Genomic DNA, 5,945 nt, shown 5'->3' with positions numbered 1-5,945 from the left:
GGTAAGAAACATCTCGTGTGTAATTGTCCTGACCCAATCTCAGGTCAGATCAAGTCAAGGTAGACAAGAAGGAAACAGATGAATTGTACCTGTGCTGGAGTGCGAGTGATCCTATCATCAGGTGTCCATGATGTTTTTGCAAAAACACTTTTTGACAAGGCCAGCATAGCAAATCCTTCAAATAATACATTTCTAATTAAGTAAAAGCAAATCAATATGTTTTTTTTAATTATTCATATAAAGGGCAAAAATCATTCCTATAATATCTAATCTCCTGATGCGTAACACCATTAGAACACCTTTACTCATGATTATGTTATCAAACACGTATACAATTTACAAAATTGTACTACTGTTCAGTATTATTTAACATTAAATAAAATGAAACTATTATTGTTAAAAGTATGTGTGTGTGTGTGATGTGTTATTATTTTGTATATTTCTTTTATTTTTATCATTTTTGTTATTAATATTATTATTAATCAATTTTTCAAAAAATTTATATATATATATATGTATATATATATACATATATATATATATGTATATATATATATACATATATATATATATATATATATGTATGTATCTATATATGTATATATATATATATAGTTTTAGTTATTGATTGTCATTCATTCCTTTAAAATATACAGTAAGTGATATTGAAAAATGTTTTCATTAGTCTATTTGCTGTATTTGTGTAATTTTAATTATATTCTATATACTGTAGTAGTAGTTCATGTATGCATGTCTTGACCTTAGAATATAACAATATTGCAAAACCTCCACTACAAACTGCTCACCATTAAACATAATCTCTTTTATGCTTTCTTCTCAGGGGCATAAATCAATTTTAGCATAATAAAAAAAAAATCCCTTTGTTTTTAAAATTCCATCCATAAATTTAGATTCTTATTGATGGTGTTGCAATACTAATGTGATAATCATCACAAATATCATTTTCCTAACATATTTTTCTCTTGCTTATTTGTCTTCGACTTCAATCCTCAGGGTTTTCTTAGGCGTCTTTAGTTCTGGAATTGACAATTGAAATTCTGTGTTACAAAGACGGTTTGTAAATCGAGTGTCTGTTTCGGTAGTAAAGACACGCGGCATTGATTAAAAGATGCATTATCGTTTTTGCCAAACTATAAATATTTCACCGTTATGACCACAATATTTTAAAATTGTCATAAAGGGAATTTGGTCACGTTTGTTGGATTTGAGCAATGCAAATCCAACTATATAACTCTCCATTTCTAATAAGGTTACAGTATGCATTTCATTGAATAATTTCAACATACAGGCGTAACTCATTATGCAAATGAACTTTCAGCATGTGTTGATATTACACTAATAAGGCTACATAGTTTTAAATAAGGTATGTAAACTTGCAATTGAAATACAAGTGTCATCAATCATTAATCTACAAAATTATTTCTGTATTCCAGTTGTGCCATATCATGGGTGTAGACTGGTTGAGAAGTGGGGAGGGGGTGGGGATGCGGACATACTTCCCCATGGTAGCAGATTAGTTCCACCGAGTGGGTTAAAATACTAAAAATGACCATTAGTATTCATTGGAATAAAGGGATTTAGCGAAAACCAGCCTAATCCCTGCATATGCAAATGATGTGTCAATACCATGAGAATTTAATATGTATTTACATTAATACAAGTGTCATATATATGCAAATGTATACATTTCAGGGAGGTTTGAAAGGCATCGAATCCCAATGACCCGTATTAATTCCTGTGAATAAATATACTTTTTCTCATAACCACTAAGGATACTTCTAAATATGAACTTAGCTGCATGGTTCACTCTTATGAAATAGTGTAATAATTGCTGCAACATATGAAAAATAGCTCATTATCAAGTAGAGCTTAGATAATAGTGTGGATGTGTTATGACTTTTTGATCCTAAAAATTTCAGTAAGTGGCTGTTAGCATCTGAACTTTACTTGACCACAATTAAAAGGATCTATCAATAATATTTATACAGTACAGTACCTTAATAAATCCACAAGTGCATGTTATTCATATCAGTGGCGGATCCAGGAATTCAAAATGGAGGGCCCAGGGAAGGACTTTCACAGATTAAGGGTCTGTACCATGTCTGCACCCACCATGGTTGAAAAGAAAATTTATGATTTAACAGCTGGAAATGGCACTCTCAGGCCGGTTGCTCCCACCCCCTTACATCTGCCACACTGCATATACTCTGTTCATTTGGATAAACAATACAATAACACTTTAGGGACAAACGCAAGTATAGAATGCATCTAATGATACGATACGATAACTTTATTGCAATCTATATGAAATAAATTAAAGTTGAACAATTCCACACAAATAAAATGATCAAACGAGCGAAAAATTAAAATAATTTTGTTTAAATATAAGAGCAGAGTCTGTCGGACTGTGAGGGAGTACTTACCATCTGTTGAACACCCCGGTATTAATAAGTAAAGTTTTTTTTCTGTTTGTATTACATTTGGGTAGAGGGAATTCGGTGATTGTCCTCAATTTATATGGTACGTTATGTAATGGAGGGAGTAAATCGTTTAGTCTGTGATTGGGGGTTTTTTTTATTTTTGGAAGTATTCCCTGTACAGTCAGGTACGTCTGTTCTCCAGCAGCAGAATATTTAAAATACCTCAAAAACTTCATTTTTAAGTATGTATTATAACTGTCTCTTATACACATCTAGGGGACCAAATGAAATTCATTTTACTTGACATCTCCAACCATGCATGGAATAATGCCTGTCTCTTATACACATCTAGATGTGTATAAGAGACAGGGAATAGGATTTGTAGTGTATTAAAATACAAACATGCATATTTCTTTTGAAAAGATAATTTAACTATCTTATAATACCCCTTTTCCAAAACATTGATATCATATGTTCTGTTCCACAGAGTTTAGCCAAAATCATCTGTATTCTATTTTTCCATGAAAATGTTAGGTTATCATGTCCATTTACTGTGAAATTACTCATTTACATTAATACAAGTGTCATATATATGCAAATGTATACATTTCAGGGAGGTTTGAAAGGCATCGAATCCCAATGACCCGTGGTAATTCCTGTGAATAAATATACTTTTTCTCATAACCACTAAGGATACTTCTAAATATGAACTTAGCTGCATGGTTCACTCTTATGAAATAGTGTAAAAATTGCTGCAACATATGAAAAATAGCTCATTATCAAGCAGAGCTTAGATAATAGTGTGGATGTGTTATGACTTTTTGATTCTAGAAATTTCAGTAAGTGGCTGTTAGCATCTGAACTTCACTTGACCACAATTAAAAGGATCTATCAATAATATTTATACAGTACAGTACCTTAATAAATCCACAAGTGCATGTTATTCATATCAGTGGCGGATCCAGGAATTCAAAATGGAGGGCCCAGGGAAGGACTTTCACAGATTAAGGGTCTGTACCATGTCTGCACCCACCATGGTTGAAAAGAAAATTTATGATTTAACAGCTGGAAATGGCACTCTCAGGCCGGTTGCTCCCACCCCCTTACATCTGCCACACTGCATATACTCTGTTCATTTGGATAAACAATACAATAACACTTTAGGGACAAACGCAAGTATAGAATGCATCTAATGATACGATACGATAACTTTATTGCAATCTATATGAAATAAATTAAAGTTGAACAATTCCACACAAATAAAATGATCAAACGAGCGAAAAATTAAAATAATTTTGTTTAAATATAAGAGCAGAGTCTGTCGGACTGTGAGGGAGTACTTACCATCTGTTGAACACCCCGGTATTAATAAGTAAAGTTTTTTTTCTGTTTATATTACATTTGGGTAGAGGGAATTCGGTGATTGTCCTCAATTTATATGGTACGTTATGTAATGGAGGGAGTAAATCGTTTAGTCTGTGATTGGGGGTTTTTTTTATTTTTGGAAGTATTCCCTGTACAGTCAGGTACGTCTGTTCTCCAGCAGCAGAATATTTAAAATACCTCAAAAACTTCATTTTTTGTCCGCAGACTTAAAAATAAATATATATTTAAAAAAAATCCACATAACCACAAAAACTTATTGTAATATTAGCAACATAAACTAATTGCAGGTTTATCTGTATCAACTCCTTGTGTCATTAAAATACTATTAAATAAAATGTACAATGTTTAGTGCTTGCTGGTTAATATATCATCTAGTGCAGATAATAATCCTTGATTATGTAGAGTGTGCCTATCTGCTAAAATAGCATGCAAAGAGTTGATACATTATACATTATAACATCTATAGCCATCGGCAATTATAACCCTTTTCATTATTTTGCTTTTAACATAAACATAAATGGCTTCCTCATATCTGTGAAGTTCTGTTGGCTTTCAGTGTAACATAATTGGTCATTACCGTAGCTATTTTATATAGAACTGTTTTAGTAATTTTTTTGGTTGCCTTTATGGATTTTTCTCATTCTTCATTTGTTTTATTTGTTTGATATCATGTATTTATGAATAAATAATATCTTAATATTAATTTTTTTTAAATTATAAAAATATTAATAAAAATTAATAAGCAATAACAGAAATGGATTGGACAGAATTACCCTCTAAAAATTGTCTTAGAAGGTCCAAATATGATAGATAGATACTGTAGATTTTTAAATTTATATAGCGCCGGTTAAACCGAAGTTGTCACTAGCGCTTTACAATGAATACAAAATAAAGAGCAAAATACAATAAAGTAATAAAATAATAATAGTAATAATAAAAAAAAAAATGTTTTAAATAAATAAATAAAAAAAATAAAGTAAAAATAAATATGGGAAAATTAACTAGAGAAAGAGATGTGCTTTCTTGGATAACATAAAGAAGGGAAACGCATACGAACAGTTAAAGATAGCGGCTTTAGATCGAGAGAAATGGAGGGAGTTGTCGGCGTGAAGCTGCCAATTGGCAGGTCACTTGATGATGATCATGTAATTCTCTAGAAGCTGCACTGTGTGTTACAATTTTATTAAAATCCAACAAATTGTTAAAACCCATAGGAATAATTGTCAGCCCACGGCCAGTAACATTTTTTTTATATAAATCCTGTTTTTGTTAAATATTTTTTTTACTATAATTCAATGGTGCCTGCAGCTAGACCTGAAAGAACCGTGCCCTGTTAAGTTGAAGTAAACCTGCTTTGATAATTATTTCTGATGGCGATAAAGACGATGATTATACTATCATTAGTGGAGAACATAAAGATGATATACGGTATGTTAAATTCTGCGATAAGGATGAAATGCACGATTACGGCAATATTTTGAAATGGATTGATGATAACGGAAACATTGAACTCTGACAAAAAGATGACTCAAATATTGTGTGTCTCTATATTGAACAATCTACTTCAAAATGTATTGAACTTCGGAAGACAAATTGCTATGGTGGTTGCAAATAATTTCAAATCTGATTGATAACTACTGGATAGCACAATAAGCCATTTCCTAGTTTAAAGTGTGCATGCCCGTATCCAAGGTCAGAGGTCAGTCAACATAGGGCCTAAACCTATGTTGTGTGTACGTGGTGCAGGGGTGGATCCATAGATGTCCCAAGTTGAACCGATCGAGACAACACGTCCTAGGGGGTCCGGGGATGTGCCCCGCAAAATTTTTGTGTTCTAGACGCCTGAAAATAACATTTGAGGCGTTCTGGGCTATCATTTTTTTCTTTTCCTTTTTTTGACCTCCCAAAAGGGGGTCCGGGCTACCCCCCATTAATTCTTCCCCCTGTGGTATATGTTTTTTTTTGTCGATTTACCTTGATATGTGTATGCATAGTTCAAACATTTATATAATCGATTGATAAATTAATATCAAATTAATGGATCCAATTTCTAATCATATATATATTATATACATATATGTATATAGATGTGTATAAGAGACAGTGAGTATACATATT

Source organism: Anneissia japonica, unplaced genomic scaffold (assembly GCF_011630105.1).
Source record: "Anneissia japonica isolate Jap-2015-1 unplaced genomic scaffold, ASM1163010v1 scaffold6417_len956965_cov193, whole genome shotgun sequence".
Taxonomy (NCBI): Eukaryota; Metazoa; Echinodermata; class Crinoidea; order Comatulida; family Comatulidae; genus Anneissia; species Anneissia japonica.
The sequence above is the reverse complement of the archived record's forward strand: the minus strand, read 5'-3'. Positions refer to the sequence as shown.